This window comes from Staurois parvus, unplaced genomic scaffold (assembly GCF_062004578.1).
Source record: "Staurois parvus isolate SC_StPar_1 unplaced genomic scaffold, SC_StPar_1.0 ptg000678l, whole genome shotgun sequence".
Taxonomy (NCBI): Eukaryota; Metazoa; Chordata; class Amphibia; order Anura; family Ranidae; genus Staurois; species Staurois parvus.
Window position 1 is genome coordinate 235,967 of NW_028318474.1, and position 20,652 is coordinate 256,618.

At 43.6% G+C, this 20,652-nt stretch overlaps 1 protein-coding gene across 2 annotated transcripts in view; it reads right to left on the reverse strand.

The window, feature by feature from the left end:
- LOC149447636 (uncharacterized) overlaps positions 1–20,652 on the reverse strand; it is a 279,294-nt gene that overhangs the window by 202,163 nt on the left and 56,479 nt on the right. The window lies entirely within an intron of this gene.

Here is a 20,652-nt window from a genome sequence, read left to right on the forward strand (position 1 = left end):
GGGTGAGAGGATTAGAAGGAGCAGTGGTTTGCCATGTCGGCAGATCACCACCTATGTGCATCATTCATCGTGATTTATATGGATCAACATTGCCGGAAGACATGAATGACGTTGGATTTATACAATGGAACACAACCTCATCCTTTTTGGGTGAGAGGATTAGAAGGAGCAGTGGTTTGCCATGTCGGCAGATCACCGCCTATGTGCATCAATCATCGTGACTGATATGGATCAACATTGCTGGACAACATGAATGACGTTGGATTTATACAATGGAACATAACCTCATCCTTTTTGGGTGAGAGGATTAGAAGGAGCAGTGGTTTGCCATGTCGGCAGATCACCGCCTATGTGCGTCATTCATCGTGATTGATATGGATGAACATTGCCGGACGACATGAATTACATTGGATTTAAACAATGGAACACAACCTCATCCTTTTTGGGTGAGAGGATTAGAAGGAGCAGTGGTTTGCCATGTCGGCAGATCACCACCTATGTGCATCATTCATCGTGATTGATATGGATCAACATTGCTAGACGACATGAATGACGTTGATTATTACAATGGAACATAACCTCATCCTTTTTGGGTGAGAGGATTAGAAAGAGCACTGGTTTGCCATGTCGGCAGATCACCGCCTATGTGCATCATTCATCGTGATTGATATGGATCAACATTGCTAGACAACATGAATGACGTTGGGTTTATACAATGGAACATAACCTCATCCGTTTTGGGTGAGATTAGAAGGAGCAGTGGTTTGTCATGTCGGCAGATCACCGCCTATGTGCATCATTCATCGTGACTGATATAGATCAACATTGCTAGACGACATGAATGATGTTGGATTTATACAATGGAACATAACCTCATCCTTTTTGGGTGAGATTAGAAGGAGCAGTGGTTTGCCATGTCGGCAGATCACCGCCTATGTGCGTCATTGATCGTGACTGATATGGATCAACATTGCTGGACAACATGAATGACGTTGATTATTACAATGGAACATAACCTCATCCTTTTTGGGTGAGAGGATTAGAAGGAGCAGTGGTTTGCCATGTCGGCAGATCACCACCTATGTGCGTCATTCATCGTGATTGATATGGATCAACATTGCTAGACGACATGAATGACGTTGGATTTATACAATGGAACATAACCTCATCCTTTTTGGGTGAGAGGATTAGAAAGAGCAGTGGTTTGCCATGTCGGCAGATCACCGCCTATGTGCGTCATTCATCGTGATTGATATGGATCAACATTGCTAGACGACATGAATGACGTTGGATTTATACAATGGAACATAACCTCATCCGTTTTGGGTGAGATTAGAAGGAGCAGTGGTTTGCCATTCCGGCAGATCACCGCCTATGTGCGTCATTCATCGTGACTGATATGAATCAAAATTGCCGGACGACAGGAATGACATTGTATTAATACAATGGAACATAACCTCATCCTTTTTGGGTGAGAGGATTAAAAGGAGCAGTGGTTTGCCATGTCGGCAGATCACCACCTATGTGAATCATTCATCGTGATTGACATGGATCAAAGAAAAAAGATTAACAGTAAGAATATTGTTCTTACTTGGGTGATAAGTGAGAAGACTATCAAGTTTTTAGATTTGGAGATTATGCAGGAACAGGATCCTCTACTAACAAAAACATTCTTCAAGACGGTAGATCGCAATGGTTATATACCCCTGAACAATTGTCATCACACCTCCTGGCTTATGAATGTCCCTAAAGGACAATTTGTCAGACTAAGGAGAAATTGTACTAGAAAGGAGGATTATCGGGATCAAGCAAAGATGACTTATACAATGGAACATAACCCCATCCCTTTTCAACGAGAGGATTGGAAGGAGCAGTGGTTTGCCATGTCGGCAGATCACCACTTATGTAATATTCATCGGGAATGACATGACACATTGCTGGACGACATGAATGACGGGCTATATACTGTAGATCAGTGGTGGGCAACCTTTTTTTTCAACTGAGCCAAATCTCGCCAAAACCACGATTGAAATTTATTTTGAGAGCCACATTTTTAAAACTGAAAATACATCTCCCATATAGTAATTCATCCCCCATAGTAATTCATCCCCCATATAGTAATTCATCCCCCATATAGTAATTCATCCCCCATATAGTAATTCATCCCCCATAGTAATTCATCCCCCATATAGTAATTCATCCTCCATATAGTAATTCATCCCCCATATAGTAATTCATCCCCCCCATAGTAATTCATCCCCCATATAGTAATTAATCCCCCATATAGTAAGTCCCCCATAGTAATTCATTCCCCATATAGTAATTCATCCCCCATATAGTAAGTCCCCCATATAGTAATTCATTCCCCATATAGTAAGTCCCCCATATAGTAAGTCCCCCATATAGTAATTCATTCCCCATATAGTAAGTCCCCCATATAGTAATTCATCCCCCATATAGTAAGTCCCCCATATAGTAATTCATTCCCCATATAGTAATTCATTCCCCATATAGTAAGTCCCCCATATAGTAATTCATCCCCCATATAGTAAGTCCCCCATATAGTAAGTCCCCCATATAGTAATTCATTCCCCATATAGTAAGTCCCCCATATAGTAATTCATTCCCCATATAGTAAGTCCTCCATATAGTAATTCATTCCCCATATAGTAAGTCCTCCATATAGTAATTCATTCCCCATATAGTAAGTCCTCCATATAGTAATTCATTCCCCATATAGTAAGTCCCCCATATAGTAATTCATTCCCCATATAGCAAGTCCTCCATATAGTAATTCATTCCCCATATAGCAAGTCCTCCATATAGTAATTCATTCCCCATATAGTAAGTCCCCCCTGTGTCAATTCACTTACCTTTGCTCCGCGCGTTCCTCTTGTATTCCCGCGCCGTTCTGGTCTTCAGGGAGGACTGTGAGAGGAGAAGAGTTCGTCACGCTGCCCCGCCTACATCCTGGCTGCCCCGCCTACATCCTGACAGCTGCAGAGTCCTGACGCCCGAGAGGAGGGAGGGGGGCGGCCATCCGAGAGGAGGGGAGGGGAGAGGGGGAGAGGAGGGAGGGGAGCGGGCGCCCGGCACACAGGAGAGCCGCATTTAAGTTTGTAAAGAGCCGCATGTGGCTCGCGAGCCGCGGCTTGCCGACCACTGCTGTAGATGCATGAGTCCAGTACTATCTTCAACTGGGCTGATCCTTTGCTAGTCTTCAGATCCCCAGTGCTGCCCTTTTTTTTTTTTTTTAAATAATATTTTTATTGGGGTTTCAAACAACAATACAGTAGATGCAACAGTGTACTCAGAGTCAGAGAAGTGGTCTAAACTTACAAAAGAATAGGTAAAAAAAAAGATGTAATCAAGCTCAATGAGCATATTACAGGTTTCAAAGTAATAAACAAGATGATAACTAAGGGGGGGAGGCTAGAACCAGTGGGGCCTTCCAAGCCATATCCGCTAAAGCCAGAAGAATGACAGAGGTCCCCAGGGTGGTCGCTGCCTCTGTGGGATCCTTGTCAGACACAGGAGTAGCAAGAAGTGGCCTAGAATAATGAAGAGATGGAGACATGTGCAACCCACGCCTAATAAGGAATCTTTACTATAACCATACCAAACCATAATTAGTAGTCAAGGGAAAGGGGGAAAAGAAAGGGGGGGGGGGTTTAAGTATAGGCCCAAACGGAAGAACTGGAGATTCCTCCCCTGCATGGGGACGCTCAAACAAAGGAGAGCTCCCCACGGAGGAAGGGATCCCGGCACAGAAAGCACAAAACAGGAAGAACGCATGTTGTTACCTATTTGCAGAGCCATTATGCAATCCTGTAATAAAGAATTGGTTATATGGAGACCCATCATGTGACTGACACCCATTAAAAACATCCTTGAGATATACAATACAGTAAAATCAAAAGAGTTATGAGGAATGTGGATAGGGATAACCATATGGCCTATTGGAGGTACGTGCTCTGCTCCAGAGGGGGAAGAGACCTTGATATTAAGAGGCCCCATTTTTTCTGGAACCGCAACGTCAAGGCTTTTAGTGACAAGTCTAAGTCAAGTTTTTCTCTACGAAGAAGATGTAATAGATCTTGCTTGACCTCAGGAACTGAAGGCGGAGCGGAGGATAGCCATTTTCTGAGAATGATCCGTCGCGCAATCATGAAGCAGGTGGCTAGCCAAGCCTTATTGCATTGTATAGCTAGTAATTGAGGTCTGGACTGCTCCAGGCGTGTAGAGGGGAAATTGCCAAATATGAGCAGAAAGGGACCTTGTGTCGGGCAATAACCCGTGACAGAAGCAGCGAATGTCTCCAGTTGTTTCTAAAATTCCAAGATGAATGGACAATACCACAACTTGTCTAGCAATGTGGGTCGTGGAGATTTGTACAGGGGGCAGCTATTTTGAATCTGGAGAGGTGGAGATGGTAGAGGAGGAATACAGGGACTTAGACAGGCATAGATTCAGTGGTTTATAAATGTTCGAGATCTTAAATGTTTTCCGCTTCAGCAATATATCCACCATAGACGTTTGGAATCTTCTTGGTCTATTCCGGCATGTGCTTGAGATATGATCTATGCCTTGCTGAACCATTAAGAAGTGATGGGGCGGGAGTTGGTAGCACTCACTAATACGAGAGAAGGGGAGGGCAGAGCCTGAGATAGTGTCAAATAACTGCGCAAAAAGCTTCAAACCTTGTTGAGCCCAAGTAGCATAGGCGGCATGAAATTGAGGCAAGGGGAAGGATGGGTTACCATGGATCGGTAGATAACAGGAAGTCCAAGGGGACAAACCCAGCCTGAGTCTCACTTCCTTCCAGGCTACGGCTGCTCAGCCCATACAGTGCATTGGCAGGATGGCGAGCTGCTTGCACAGTCAGCGATTGCCCGCACTGTATGTGATGGGGTTGGCGCGATGATGTCATTGCGCCGGGTACTCGTATGTGGGCGTTTCTGCATGTGGGCAGACCCGCCTGGAGACGGATAGAGGAGCGGTGTTTCGGTTCCTAAGACCATCGGAAATATGTGTTTTCCAAGGGTCTTAGGCGAACCGTGTGAAAGGTTTGTTCGACCCCCAAAGGGGTCGCGATTCACAGGTTGAGAACCGCTGCTCTAAAATTAAAAAGAAAACTATACAAACTGTACATACACGTTAGAGTTCAGTCACTCAGCTTTTTGTAGGCATTTTATGCACCTAGTGTACATTTCTGGGTGCTTTCCTGCTCCAGGTGCTACATGCAGCCAGCCATACAAGTAAATGGCTGTACGTGGCCGCACTCATGGAAACGCCAATGCCTCCTCGTGTTGGGAAAATACGTTGGACATGCATGTGTGGATAAGAGCTGATGTAAAGAAGTATCAGCGTTTACAAATATATTCCCTTGTATGGCAGGTTATATGCAGCACCTGCAGCTCCCTCTGCACACAAAAGTGTCCAGAAATCTATTGACAAATACATGAAACAAATGAATGAAAGAAGTGCAGCTCTCCAAAATCCACAATATCCCGCCTCCAAGCAAACTTGTTAATACAGAACTAATAAAACTGACGCCCCTAAATTTGCTGAAATAGCTCAGTTGGAAGAGCGTTAGACTGAATGTCTAAAGGTCCCTGGTTCAATCCCAGGTTTCAGCAGCTGTTGGGGTGTTCCCAGGAGTTTGAGGAAGTAGAATCGATCTGGATCAGCCAAATAGAGAACGCTATATGGAGACCTGGTGAGCCATCGATTTGCCTATGAAACCACGAGCATTACTAACCCTTTATTGTAATAAACCTGGTTTTATAGAAGGCACGACGATTTATGTTGTAGACACCTTTCACACGGAGCGAAGTCCGCACTGTTTGGACGCCTGTACTCCTTCAGTTTCTGCCCGGCAGACAAGGGTGGACCCCTGTCAACTCTATGGGCAGCCGGGTGTAAACAGACTGCGCTGTCAGTTTACATCAGACTATCTCCAATCTGGTTGGGAAAAAAAGAAAAGAACGCAGTGCTATTCCGTTTTTTTTTCCTGGACCTGAAGGTAGGCGGGTTTACAAACCGACACAAGTCAGTTTACATCCTCCTGTCTATAGGGCTGCATGGACCTTCCGATCAGGTCTGCCTAAAAAACTGACAGGTGGACCTGATTGGAACACCCATGTGAAAGGGGCTCTATGGAGCTGTGCAGGGACTGCTATGGAGGAGAATTGACCATTTAGAGCCTGGTGTGGCCCCATATCTTTTTCAGCTGTGCCTGGAAGGATCCTAAAGCCAGGTTCATGCCTGTACAGGTTGCAGTTGATGCATTTTGCATGTTTTTCACGTGACATATTAACGAGTTTTTGATGCGTTTTGTGCCTTTGGCAGGTGTCTTTTGTCTTATGGGAGAAACAAAAAAAAAAAACCATCAAGAATGCAAGCACTGCGTTTTTAAAAGCGTTTCTGCTGCATTTCCATTGAAATCTATGGAACAAAAACTGCAACCTGCTGCAGGAAGAAACCTTCCTGATCCTTTCCAGACAATGCACCGGTGGAAAACGCACAGATGTGAACGTGACCCATGGGAAACCATGTTAAATGGACTGTACGACGTTTCTGCAAAACTGAAAATGCACAGAAAATTGCAGAGGTGTGAACCAGGCCTAACATAGAGGTGCTTTTACATGCTGAGAAAATGAGGCCTATGTGTGACACTGCTCCTAGTTATTAGAATTTCTGCTTGAATGTTTGTTTGCTGTGCGGGGATCAGAGCTTTGTTTATAGTTCTAGAACATGAAACGCATGCATTTAACGCTGCGACTCCCAAACAAATCACCTTGGAGAAGAGGCTTCAGGAGACTGGTCACACAGGTGGAGTCTGGCAGAAAGAGGAATAAAGGAAGCATTACACCTTCTACCTGTACCCCGAGACATCCTGAGCATTGAACCCTTGAGGTGTTGGGGCCCACTTTACAGGAAAACATGTTCAAACATGGTTTGGGGGTTTCAGCTCAGAGGGACGCCCCGAAACCACCTATAGTGTACATTTACATTATTAGGAAGTGTTTTTGCAGCTCTTAACACACCTGTCTTTTAATTGTTTTTTTGGAAGGGGCTGGAGGGGAGAGAATATGAAAAGAACCTTTCTGTAGTGCTTCACAATTGCACACAAAATGCCATCAAAAAGCATTTGCAGGGTCCCTGTATTCACATGAATTGAGGCGTTCTCCATGCTTTGCAAGTTGCCAACACCAGCCCAACATTGCCAGCAGGATAGAAATCAAAGCATCGCAAGTAAGCTACCTGTCATCCACTCAGCAGCATTCATCTTCCACTGCAGCCAGAAATTCTGAACACGGAGCTATCAGAGGGGTTGATTATTTGTCCCCGGCCTCCATGCCGCTCCTGCTCTTCATTTGAGGTAGTCACCCTCTGCCTCTAACGTACAATAGGAAGAAGAGATGATCTCTTCCTGTCACTTCAGGCCACTTCTGGATCTCCTCATATAAATATCCTTCTATATGTCCTGTACATCCCTCCGCACACTCAGGTGCTGCTATGACCCCCATCTCTGTGCCCCGATAGGGTCGTTGTACTGTACATCCCTGTACCCCCAGAGTTCTCCCCTCACAGCCCGATCTCTGAACCCTGATGGGGTCACTGTACTGTACACCCCGGAACTCCAAAACTCTACCTATACACCCCAATCGCTGAGCCCTGACAGCTCACTGTACTGTACACCCCTGTACCCCCAAGCCCTCCACTTATACACAGATCTCAGGCTACTCCTGTTGCTAGGTTACCCACAACCATTTCCTCACAAGCCCACTGCAGCCAGAATACATCCCCTGAGACCCCAATATGACAAATATATACATATATACAGAGTGAAATCTATCATTGTATACATACATTAGAGAAATGTCACATAATAAAGGGACAGGCGGATTACATAACAGGACATTACACAGACATCTGGGCAGTCTAGGACAGGCATGTCACACTCAGAAAAAACACGGGGCCCCACCGAGACAACATCTTCAAGAGGGCCACATTATGTCCGAAGGAGTTAGTTCAATAAAAAATGTCAAGGGGCCCCAATATGGGCCCCAGTGTGATCAAAAACACTGCGCGGCTTTGATATACTGGGATTAGTTATGAAGCCTTACCTGTAGGCCTTAGCTGTGCCCCATCCTGTCCTGTTGCTAGAACGCTCCAATCAATGGACACTCGCCCCCAGCATCACAGGAGAGAGCGTTCTCCTCATTGAACCCCCTGACTGTACACTGCGCTCTCTCTCTCTCTCTCACATTGCTGAGCTCACCCACTGCTGTGCCATTTGGGACCCTCAGAGGCCTGGCTGGAAAAACCCCAGTCAGGGGCCCCCACATCCTGCCTTGCTGCTAGCACAGGAAAACGGTTGGTCTTTGCTCCTGTACTGCCGGCAGTTATCATCCAACGGTTTTCATATCCTAGCAACAGTCCGGACATGAGGGTTGCTAACTGGGAGTTTTTTAGCCGAGGCTTCTGAGGAGCTCAAATGGCCTACCGCTATGACAAGAACATGAATGAACATTTTACAAAGCTGCAGTTTTTTTTAATATGGGCTGGAGCCCCCAGACTGCACCGGCTATTTTCTGGAAAACACCGCCATATACCCTTTCCAGCACACTTTGCAACAAATAGGATATCAGAACTTCCTTGGTAAACAACACAGATCTCTCTATTGACAGTGGGGATGAGCCGGTTTTTGTCTCCCTGCAAAGCACACAGTACACAGATCAGATATAGTTAGGAATACAGTTAACCCTTTGATCGCCCCAGATGTTAACCCCTTTCCTGCCCAGTGTCATTAGTACAGTATCAGTGCATTTTATTAGCATAGTCTTAGTGTCATTGGTCATATTAGTGTCAGTTACTTAATGTCAAAATGCCCGCCATACTATCACAGTCCCACTAATTTGCTGATCGCCGCCATTACTAGTAATAAAAATAATAAAACAAAAATAATTCCAGTTTATATATCATCATTTGTAGACACTATAATTTTCACGCAAACCAATTAACATACACTTAATTTACCAAAGACAGGTGGCAGATTACATTTTGGCCAAAATTAATTTTAATGTCCTGTAAAATAATAGGCACCACAGGGCCGTGCAATACCTACATTTCCCCATCCTTGCAAACACAATTTTAAAGCAGAACTAAAGTTCACAGACTATTCATCTCCATTCCTGCAATGGGGCCATTAGATACAAAATGAATTGGCTCAAATCGCACGGCACCTGTAGGGAAATCACATGTGATTCGGACAAAAATCCCACTACATTCCTTTTCAAACCACCTGCAATTCTTTGCCCTTAATTGATTTGAGCCCTTGATCCTGTATAGGCTCAAATGACACCGTACAAAGAAGGATCGGTTTTAGGTATTGGAGCATTTTCATGAGTACAAGTACTTTTGCAAATGCTTAGTATCGGCACCGATATGGATATCAATATTGGTAAAACCCTAAATATAATGCTTGAAAAATGCCCAATTAAAAACTCCTGTATAAGCACTTCCATAAGAACTTACTGGATGTGAATGGAGGCTAAATCACAAACACAGCAAAGCAGGAAGAAGACTCTGCATAGGTAATGAACAAATATGACTTCCCCCGTGTTCATATAAAATTTTAACCCCTTCACGCCGGTACCTCCAGGCCCTTTAAGAGTTTCAGAAGCCGGGAGGCGGGGTTTAGGGTCATGTGACCGCCGTGATGCGTCATCATGGCGGTCACATGATCGGGAAAGGTCCCGATCGAAAGAGGAGATCGGGACCTATCCGTGAGTACCGGCCATGTGTGCTGGGAGCGCACAGGGCGCGCGCTCTCGGCACATATGTCTTTTTTTAACAGAACGCAAATGTGCGGCCGCTCGGCGTCTAGGCCCAGATGCCGGGAGGCCGCACATTTGCGTTCGGCCGGCATGAAGAGGTTAAATTAGACATAAAAGCAATGTTTTTCAATCTCTCACCAACACACACTGAAAAATATTTGTTTTCTCTTGAGTGTGTCTAAAAACTGTAACTATAAATTCTCCTTAACCTGTTGCCATCTGCATAACACATACAATATTTGCAGTGGCTAAAGGGTGGTCTTTAACCTCCCTGGTGGTCTAATTATGTCAATATTTTTGAATGTCAAAGCGGTACATTGTTTTGCATGCAAATTTGTTGTTTTATATTGTAGGCCAGTAATTCTTAGGAATAACTCACTTAAATCTGTCCAAACAAGTCTCTAGTAATTATCCTGATAAAGTTTGAAACACAAAATCATAAATTATAATACAATAAAAAATTAGAATTATAAAAAATGATTATATAATAATAAATTTAATTCAATAATGTAATCAAACCAAAAACACTGAAATCTGAAATAGAGAGCCAAGTTCACACATCACTGAGCTCTGTCACAGAATCGTTTTCAGGGTCTGATGACGAATTTCCCCACAAATCATTAGCGCTCAATTCTGCAAGTGATTCTAATTCAATATCGCTGTTTTCTAGCTGGTCTAAAACCGCTTTTGACCTAAAGGGATGCTTTTTGGATGCCATGGACGTTCTCAAGTTTCCAGGCAGAAAGAACGGTAAAAGTGCAGGCAGGGCACAGGACAAAGCACTAGGGACAAAACTGAGGTGAAATGGTTTGATACAGTAATGTAATACTATCAGATTACAATGTATTGTGTGTATGTCATGTTTTTACTTTTTTGAATCTCCTGCCGGTTCTGCCCCCCTACGTCCCGACGCTCGCAGGGAAGGGAACCCGGAAGACGGATGCCAGCATCGGCCGGAGGACACAGCGGGAGGACATCGGGGGATCGCAGGACAAGGTAAGGATCGGGGGATCGCAGGACAAGCACTACAGTGTAATCCCGAGTGTGGCTCGGGTTACCACTTTTGGTACTATAAATCAACCCCGAGCCACACTCAGGATTACCGCCAGGGAGGTTAATGTCCACACTCCGCACATATGTATCGCTGGGTGGCCAATGCTTCTATGCTGAAAGCTCAATCCCAGCACAGAGACCAAGTTGTCAAAGACATTTTCCACTAACGATCAGTAACTGGTCAGGACCGGCTCTCGATCATGTGACCACTGTGACAGCCTATCGCACTAGTCACATGGTCACCTAAACTCCCTGCACCCAAGGCATGCAGAACCTTTTAAAGGGACATCGAAACGGGAGGGAAGAGGTTAATGAAATGTTATCATTACATATCATAATAATACATAATATGTCACTTTTGTATGCAGTACATGATAGCACAGTTTAATCTGTTCCTTGGATCATAGTAAATTGTTTCAGTGCAGATTTTATCTGTTTATTGTACCTGCATTTAGTACGGCTTTGTCAATTTTGTGCATACATTAACAGGTAACACAGATAATACACAGCTCTAGGGGGGAGATTTACTAAAACTGGGCCACACAGAACCTGGTGTATCTGTGCATAGTAACCAATCAGCTTCTAACTTCTGCTTGTTCAGTTAAGCCTGGACAATGAAACCTGCAAGCCGACTGGATACCAGACTCTGTGTGGCCCCGTTTTAGCAAATCTCCCCCTAATGCAGGGAATAGACGGGTCGTTTATCGATCGAATTTTCGTCGCAGGAAAAATCGGCCGATATTCACGCCGTTAGTGGGGCCAACCCGTCGGCCGTTTTTCGTGGATTTTCTCATTTAGTATTATTGATAATGCTGGAAAATCCACGAACAATGGCCGTTTTACGTGGACATTGGTGGCAGCATCACTGCCAGCAACGACCGATTTTTCATTTATCGGCCAAAAATTCGGCCGATAAACGACCCGTCTATGGCCAGCCTAAGCATCTCCCAATGTTTTCCTCTAGAAGCTCTAAGATTTCCCCATAATGGACAGAATGTGGCTGCAGCACTGAATCATATGCAAGTTCCCATTGGGAGTATTTGATCGACAATCACTTTGCCTGAATTAAGAGCTGACTCGTGTATTCCACTGAATCAAATGCTGTTTATTTTTACCCCTAGTAATAATAAAAAAAGACAGAGGTATACTGAAAGGACAACTACACCGTGCAATTAAAATGAGACTGCCAATTTGCTCCAGAGAAAATAAATGAAATCATGAAAGCTTCCTCCTACCAAATCTTTGTTTTTATTTACAGTATGTTTTATTTCATCATTTTATAGTATTATCCTTAAGTGGTATTTTACCTATAGTAGCAGCTCTGATTCTGGTGTTTTGTAGCTAGAGCTGAATTCCAAGTACGGGTATTTTACATCAGCTCAGATCAATGTAACTATGTATATGCAATACCTGACCCCAGACTGGAAATCTCTATAGTAGGCATCATTACTCCTGTGATCTCCACTCCAATGCTGAGCACCTGCCAAGCTGGAGCATGTCTTTGGAGTGTGGGAGGAAAACGGAGTACCCAGAGGAAATCCAAGCAGGCACAGGGAGGACATTATGATTGTACAATTCTGTTATGACCTTCAGTTGAACCACTTGAGCTCCAGGTTTCACCTTCTTCATGACCAGGGAATTTTTTGCTATGTAGCACTAAACTGCACTACTTTAACTGGCAATTGTGCGGACATGCAACACTGCACCCAAATAAAATTTATATCACGTTTCACACAAATAGAGCTTTCTGTTGGTGGTGTTTTATCACAACTGGGTTTCTTATTTTTTATTATATAAACAAAAAAGACAGAGAATTTTGAAAAAAAAAATATTTATCACATTCTGTTATAAAACATAGCCAAGAAAAAAAATAAAAAAACTCGAATTTCTTCAGGCCAAAATGTTTTCTGCTACATGTCTTTGGTAAAACATCCTAATAAGTGTTTATTTCTTTGTTTGTGTCTACAAAGTATTGTATATAGTATCTCACGGAAGTAAGTACACCCCTCACATTTTTGTAAATATCCTATTATATCTTTTCATGTGACAACACTGAAGAAATGACACACCTGTGACCTTGTAACACTAACGAGTCACATGACACCGGGGAGGGAAAATGGCTAACCGGGCCCAATTTGGACCTTGTCACTTAGGGGTGTACTCACTTTTGTTGCCAGCGGTTTAGACATTAATGGCTGTGTGTTGAGTTATTTTGAGGGGACAGCAAATTTACATGTTATACAAGCTGTACACTCACTACTCCACATTGTAGCAAAATGTCATTTCTTCAGTGTTGTCACATGAAAAGATAGAGTAAAATATTTACAAAAATGTGAGGGGTGTATTCACTTCCGTGAGATACTGTATGTTTGAACATTGACCGATTCTGATGTACTTTTTTTTACGGTTCAGCAACTGGGGTAGCAAAATTTGCCTGGTGAGGCGGCCGGCTGACGAATGCCTTTAAAGAATTATTTCGTCCTCAGCACCTAGGGCTGTTTAAGCATCCATCAGCAGCGTCTCCATCATATGGTGCAGGATTATCTAGTGGCAAGAGCAGACTTGGAAACCTTTTCAACTAAGGATCCACTGGGTTACTTGAGGATGGATCACTGGCCAGAAGTTGCTCAATATGCAATTGAGCTACTGGCCTGTCCTGCAACCAGCATGCTTTCTGAACAGACATTCAGTGCTGCTGGAGGTTTTGTGACGAATAAAAGGGTGCATCTGTCCACAGACTCCATTGACCGGCTGACATTTATCAAAATGAATCAGTCCTGGATCAACAGCAGCTGTAGAGCAGGGTCCAATCCTGCACTGATCAAGAATGACTCTAAAGGTTACGGTGTGAAGGCAGCACCAACTGTTCGCCTGCCAAACCCCCTCTCTTAGTGCACAGTCGCCACTGCACACTTTTGCTTCTACTGCAGCCTTACGCAGTGTGTTCCTGGACACTGCCGAAGACAGAGGTGAGAAAACTCTCCCCAAAATAAAAACAAAATTACATTTAAAAAAAAAAAAAAGAAATAAACATTGTGGGTCCACCCCCCCTTCCCCAATCCATACCAGGCCCTTTAGGTCTGGTAGGAAGGTTAGGAGGGACCCGGCTGTAATAAAATTCAAAATAAAGTGCATGGGATTCCCCCCAAAAGCCCTACCAGGGCCTATAGACCTGGTAGGACCTTTAAGGGGAACCCCGCCACCAAAAAATGGGGGGGGCATGGGGTTCCCCCTAAATTCCTACCAAAACACAGGCCTGACAGGAAAGGGGGGGATGGGGACGATGGGGACAAGGGCCTCTTCCCCACAACCCTGGCAGGAGGGGTCATTAGCATCAGAGTACCCTGCTGCACCCCTTGTGCAATGAGTAAGGGGTAAATTTTGAAAAAATAGACTCCAGACTTTTGAAAATAGTTGAACAAAAAATAAAACTGCTTTTGACAGGTCATGTATGCTTTTCTTTGTTTTTTTTTTTCAAAAGCCAATACCAGTCAGCTGAGTACTTGCTGCAATATAACAGGTCTGACAGTTGCCAGCAAGATGTAAACAATTGGGCAGAGCTAACTGCAGTGGCGAGTGGCAGAGGGGTCAGTGGGCGTCCGCTTTTTCTTTTTTTTTTTTTAAAGGACTTGTCAAAAACAATTTTGTTTTTTTGTTCAATTTAAAGGTATTTTTCAAAAGACTGGTCTCTTTTTTTTTTTTTACTTAATGTAACCCTTTAATGAATGTGTAGGGGTACCCCCTTACTCATTCACAAGGGGGGGGAGCATCAGGGTGCCCTGTAATTTAAAGGGGTACCCAGATAATGAGCCTCCCTGCCCTCAGACCCCCCAAACCACCAGGCCAGGTTTGTAGGGAAGAGGCCTTTGTCTCCATGTCGAGGTCAAGTGGCCTGGTAAGCCATGGGGGGGCACCTACCCTACCAGGCCTGTGCTCAGATCAAGGGTCAGGTAGGAATTTGGAGGGGACCTCACACTTTTTTCCACCATTTATTGAGGTGCGTGGTTTTCCTTTAAAAGCCCTACCAGGCCTAAAGGCCTTTTTTTTTTTTTTTTAATACTTTAACCTCCCTGGCGGTATGATTATTTCAGATTTTTGGTGCTGAAAGCGGTACCATTTTTTTGCATGGAAATATGTATTTTTTTTATTGTAGGCTGTAATTTTTAGGAAAAACTCACTGAAATCTGTCCGAACAAGAGTCTAGTAAACATCCCGGGTATGATAAAATTTGAAACACAAAATCATAAATTATAATTTAATAAATAATCATAAAAATAATATAAAAATACTAAAAAATTGAATTCAATAATATAATCAAACCAAAAACACTGAAATGTGAAATAGAGCGCCAAGTTCGCACATTGCTGAGCTCAGTCGCAAAATCGTTTTCAGTTTCTGATGACGAATTTCCCCCACGAATCATTATCACTCAATTCTGCAAGTGGTTCTGATTTACTATCGCTGTTCTCTAGCTGATCTAAACCGCTTTTGACCTAAAGGGACACTTTTTGGACGCCATGGACATTTCTCAGTTTCCAGGCAGAAAGAACAGACAAAATGCAGGCAGGGCGCAGGACAAAGCACTAGGGACAAAATGTATGTGAAATAGGTTGAAACAGCAATGTTTTACTGTGTAAAATGTAAAAAAAAAAAAAAGACATTTTTTAAAATTTTTAAATTTCCCGCCGCCGGCGGCGCCCGTACGTCCCGACGTCACAGGGACAGGACACAGAAGCCGGATGCCGGCATCGGCCGGAGGAGATGGCCGGGGACGCTGCAGGGGACACATCGTGGGAGCGCAGGGTAAGGTAAGGGAAGAACACATGCCGGAGCAGCGCCGCATGGTATTCCCGAGTGTAGCTCGGGGTTACCGCTTTTGGTACTGAAATGTTACCCCGAGCTACACTCGGGAATACCGCCAGGGAGGTTAAGCAATGAAAAATGACTAGCCCTTTAAAAACTTTCTTTTTTTTTTCTTTTTTCACTGGTTCATGTTCTTCAAGGCAGTACCCAAATCCCCATGCCCCTTTTTTGGCCAATACCTTGCATATAAGCCTTCAAAATGGACACTTTTGAATTTACAAGTTCAAGTCCCACAGACTTGTATTGAGTTTGAAGTATGTGGTCGAATGTTCAATACTTTCGAATGTTCAACTGCGAACTAAACACGGGGGTGCTTGGCCCATCACTATTGGACACCATCAGCAGTTTTTCCATAGGCTCTGAAGTGAAAGTCTACCTTTCAAGTTATTTTTAGAGCAAGTGTGCTGACTAATTTCAGGTTGCAATTTTCATCCTTTTTTTATGGCTCTAGTGCCGTCTCTGCGTGCATGTAGGTTGGCCGGATCAGACAACCATTAATCCTAAATTAAAGGTGTTGGCAGAGCTTCTTTCTGTCCATTCAATTCATCACCTTCAATTATTTCAAAGGTCTTTCTTGGAAGCAGACTTTGTGTTGGTGATGCCGCTCGGCCTCACCACTACCTCCTTGGAAAGCAAAGTACCCCAAATTCAGCACTATGCGGGAGAACATTTTCAGATACACTGCTGCAAGAAGGTGTGACCCAGTGATGACACACAGAAGTTGCTGTAACTGTTTGACACAAATTGACCTTGTCAATTATATTTTCATGTAAGGTTTGCTTGCGTTTTTTTTGTTTTTAATTTGTGCACTGTGTATCTGGTATAAATGCAGCTGTGTGGCTACCATAGGGCACATTTGCCACATCGTAATTGCATGACACTGCAGAATACATAGGGATCTGATTTCTATCCAAAAGCGTTGCGTGATTTTTAAACCTCTTTTTATGTAGTCTGACATGAAAAGATGATTGAGCTCTCCTCATAATGCTATCTTCTGTATTTTGTATATATAGTCTTGTGGTCACTGCACCAGGTAAAGAATATGATAAATTCTAAGTACTGATTTATATCTTTTTTGTATAGAAAAGCTAGCTGCCATTTGTAATTCTACTTTCGCTATTTCTGCCTCTTTATTTCCACTTCAATACAGATTTAACATTGGCTAGGCAATTCTTCTAGACAAGTCACTTTTAGGCAAAAGTTAGTAAGCCCTTTTTCCTACATTATTATTCTTAAAGGGAATTTATCAGGGTGGGCATGTGGAAGCAGTTAAAGGAGCAATCTCCGGGGTATCCTATTAGCTTTGTGATTTAGTTGCAATAGTGCCTTCCACAGTTTGTCTTGACATGTTCTCGTTATACTCGCTGCATATTTGGAAGAATGCTGAGCCCCAAAATGTTGTAAGTGATCTATAGGTAGAATTAAAACCATCAATTGTGTTTTGTTAGGGTTTTGGGGTTGTACTCGACATGTGAAAAGAATACTTAACTAAAGATGCTGTTTCAGCCACGGGTCCCTCCATTATATGGCATGGCCGATGATCAGCACAGACACATGCTTAACGCAAGCTCTGAGTCGAGACAAATATTTCCAGTCTAGCTGTGTGTTATATACTGGACTTGTGTGTAAGCAATCGACAACTCACCCCCCATGCAAACAGAAAAGGAGAGCAGTGGTCTGCCTTGTCCAAATTATTATTATTATACAGGATTTATATAGCGCCAACAGTTTGCTCAGCACTTTACAATATAACGGGAGACAATACAGCAACGATACAGTTCAATACAAGAGGGTTAGGAGGGCCTGATCCTTGGAGCTTACAATCTAAGATAATCACATTCCTTTGTTATTTAAGGTAATCAGACCTCATACAGCCCTTTAACCAAAGCTTGGAGACATTCTTAAACATTTGTGAGACCAACATTAATAGATTGTAAGCTCCCAGGATCAGGCCCTTCTAACCCTCTTGTATTGAACTGTATTGTTGCTGTATCGTCTCTCGTTATATTGTAAAGCGCTGAGCAAACTGTTGGCACTATATAAATCCTAAATAATAAGGAGATGTGCAATTTGCAATTTCCCAATCAAATTGTAAGATCTGTGTAGGTATGGAAACTTAAATTTGCTAATGTAAGCGCAATCGGTTTTTTAGGTTAATTAGATCTATAAAATTTGCTCAGTTTAGTTCTATTATTCTTATTTATTTTTCATGTTTGATGCCTCTTATTTGACTAGTTTAATAAAATGGTATTTTATTGTTATGCCTCTGTGTCTGTCTCCTTCCTCTGTGCAAATGGTGTAAGGGTGTCTACAATGCGCCATCTTTGGTCTCACTATTCCTTGTGGTGAGTCATTAGGCTGTGCAGGAGGGTCCCAAGGTTGCTGGGTGGGAAGTTGGCATACAGGATATAAATTTCAAACCGCATTAACGTGCTTGCTATCACCATGGGTAGCTTTTAGCTGATGCCAAATGCAGTACAATGTGAAGTAATGGGCCAAATATTTACATTATTTGGGGCTTTTAACACCAATTTTAATGGTGGTAGTAAACTGCCAAAACAATTCTAAAAAATCTTCTCCCTGCAAGTTTAAAAGCATAATGCATACTAGCACATTATGAAAGACCTGCTGGAAAACAAAGCCCTCCAGCAGAGTGCTGTCACAGCTCCCCAAGGCTTCCATCTTCACCTGGTCTTCCTTCTGGGTTTGAAAGCTGTGGCCATCTGATCGGCCGAGCCGCGATGTCCTTACACCCCTGCGCATGCACACGGGAGTTTCAGCTGCGGCACAACTCTCTCAATGGATGGCACCCCATCCACTGAGGACACAGTTAGCGTGCACCAGTGACATCACCGGTGCGTCTACAATAAATAACTCCTAAAGGACATATTTAGGAGATATTCACAGTACCTACAGGTAAGCCTTATTAAAGACTTATCTGTAGGTAAAATATACCAAAATGGCTTTACTTCCACTGTAAAAAAAACTATATGAATAAAAGTATATCTCTTCTTACCCTGCAGCCATACCCTTACTAGGTCTACAGTATATGCAGTAATGTGCATTACAAGTTTGGGTTCAAGGCTTCATGTTATTGCATACACACCACAGTGTGTATGTTTGTTTATATAGTGCGGGGAAGGATATCAGGTTATTCTTTCTGTGTTAACTGTGGAGATTCACCCTCTTTCCCTCCCAGTGACATGGTTCAGTAGGATAGAATTGTGAGAAATGTAAAAGCTTGGTCTCATTAACCATTAGACAACTGAACTTTCAAAACCTAACACTTTTCAAACTAAACTATAATCTTGTATGGCCAGTGTTAGTTACTTTGAAGGCTAACCTATTAGTGGTAATGAACTTTGGCCCCCATATGTAGGATTCTAATTACTTGCGAAGATCCTGCAACATTTTCTGTAAAGGGGTGGACCTGCTACCTTGGTTTAGCATGAAGCCCCATACTACATTGCTCCAGTAAATGGTAAATTCCAGACTTGATGACAGACATGTTGTGCCATAAAGAAGGGGTTTGTGGTCACATAGGTTACCAAGTCTAAAGAAAACAATTAAATATTGCTAAATGAGGACCTTCAGGCTTGATTGATAGGAGTGCCAAAGAGCAATAAAGACAAGGGAGGGAGGGAAGGATGTGCCATATGTAGAAATTAATATCTCTCTATCTACACATAGACACACACACACCATTGGCAGTGTTTTTAATATCGTTTAATTTATATCATTTTTTGTGTACACGCCCTCTACCTTTTTTTTGCACCAGAATTTTATCTTATCAAAAGAGCAATGATGACTTCCGGTTCCGGCGCTGATGCTGTGAAGAGGTGAGACCCGCGGCTCCCGGGATCCCCGCATATAAAGCCGGCATTCTGCGCAGGGGACTCCTGTCAGCTGCTTCAGGAGCTCCCCACTGGCCCCCCCGCACGATCCTCGGTCCCTTCGGCATGGAGCGATTCCTCCTGCCGAATCCGCAGAGCTCAGGTCCCACCACGAGGGGAGAGGGATGCGGCTCTCCCCCTCCTGCAGCCAAGATGGCCGCCGCCCATAATATGTCAATGGACACAGGCACAGAGGCTGTTACACACGCTGGTGCAGATGTACACACCCTCCCTGCACACAGTGATCATGTTATACCAGCCCTGACCTCTACTCCTGGCACCTGTAGTCCCACAGAAATATATGACCAGATTGCACAAGCAGTTGCTGCCATTCTACTGCCCACAATCACACAAGCTGTGGATCATGCAGTAGCCACAGGCATTGAACAGATCAGAAAAGACATAGGTGATCATAGTAAACGTTTAACTGAAGTGGAACAGCGTCTGTCAGATTTGGAGGACGATGTTCACTCGCTGCGCTCAGGTGCACTTCAAACCAATCGTACGCACCAATCCATCCTGGACAAGCTGGATGATTTAGAAAATCGCTCACGCAGAAATAATCTGCGCATAGTGGGCCTTCCAGAATCATTTTCCACCGGGGTGCTTCCAGAATTATGCTCCACACGTATACCCTCAGCTCTAGGTCTAACCACTTTGTGTCAGGTCGAGAGAGCTCATCGCCTGGGGCCGCCTTCAAATGACCGCCGTACACCGCGATCGGTGATAGTCAAGTATCTCAACTATGCTGATCGAGTGGCTATTCTTAATTCTTTCCGCAATTCTCGATCCCTACAAGTAGACGGTCACAAATTACTCCTATTTGCCGATTACTCGCAAGAAGTATCCCGCAAACGTAAGGCCTTTCAGGAAATATGTGCCACGCTCCACCAAAGGGGCTACAAATTCACCCTGGCTTATCCGGCTACTCTCCGCTTTACTACACCTTCGGGTGATACAAAGTCTTTCATCCACCCTGAAGAAGCCGCTCAATATTT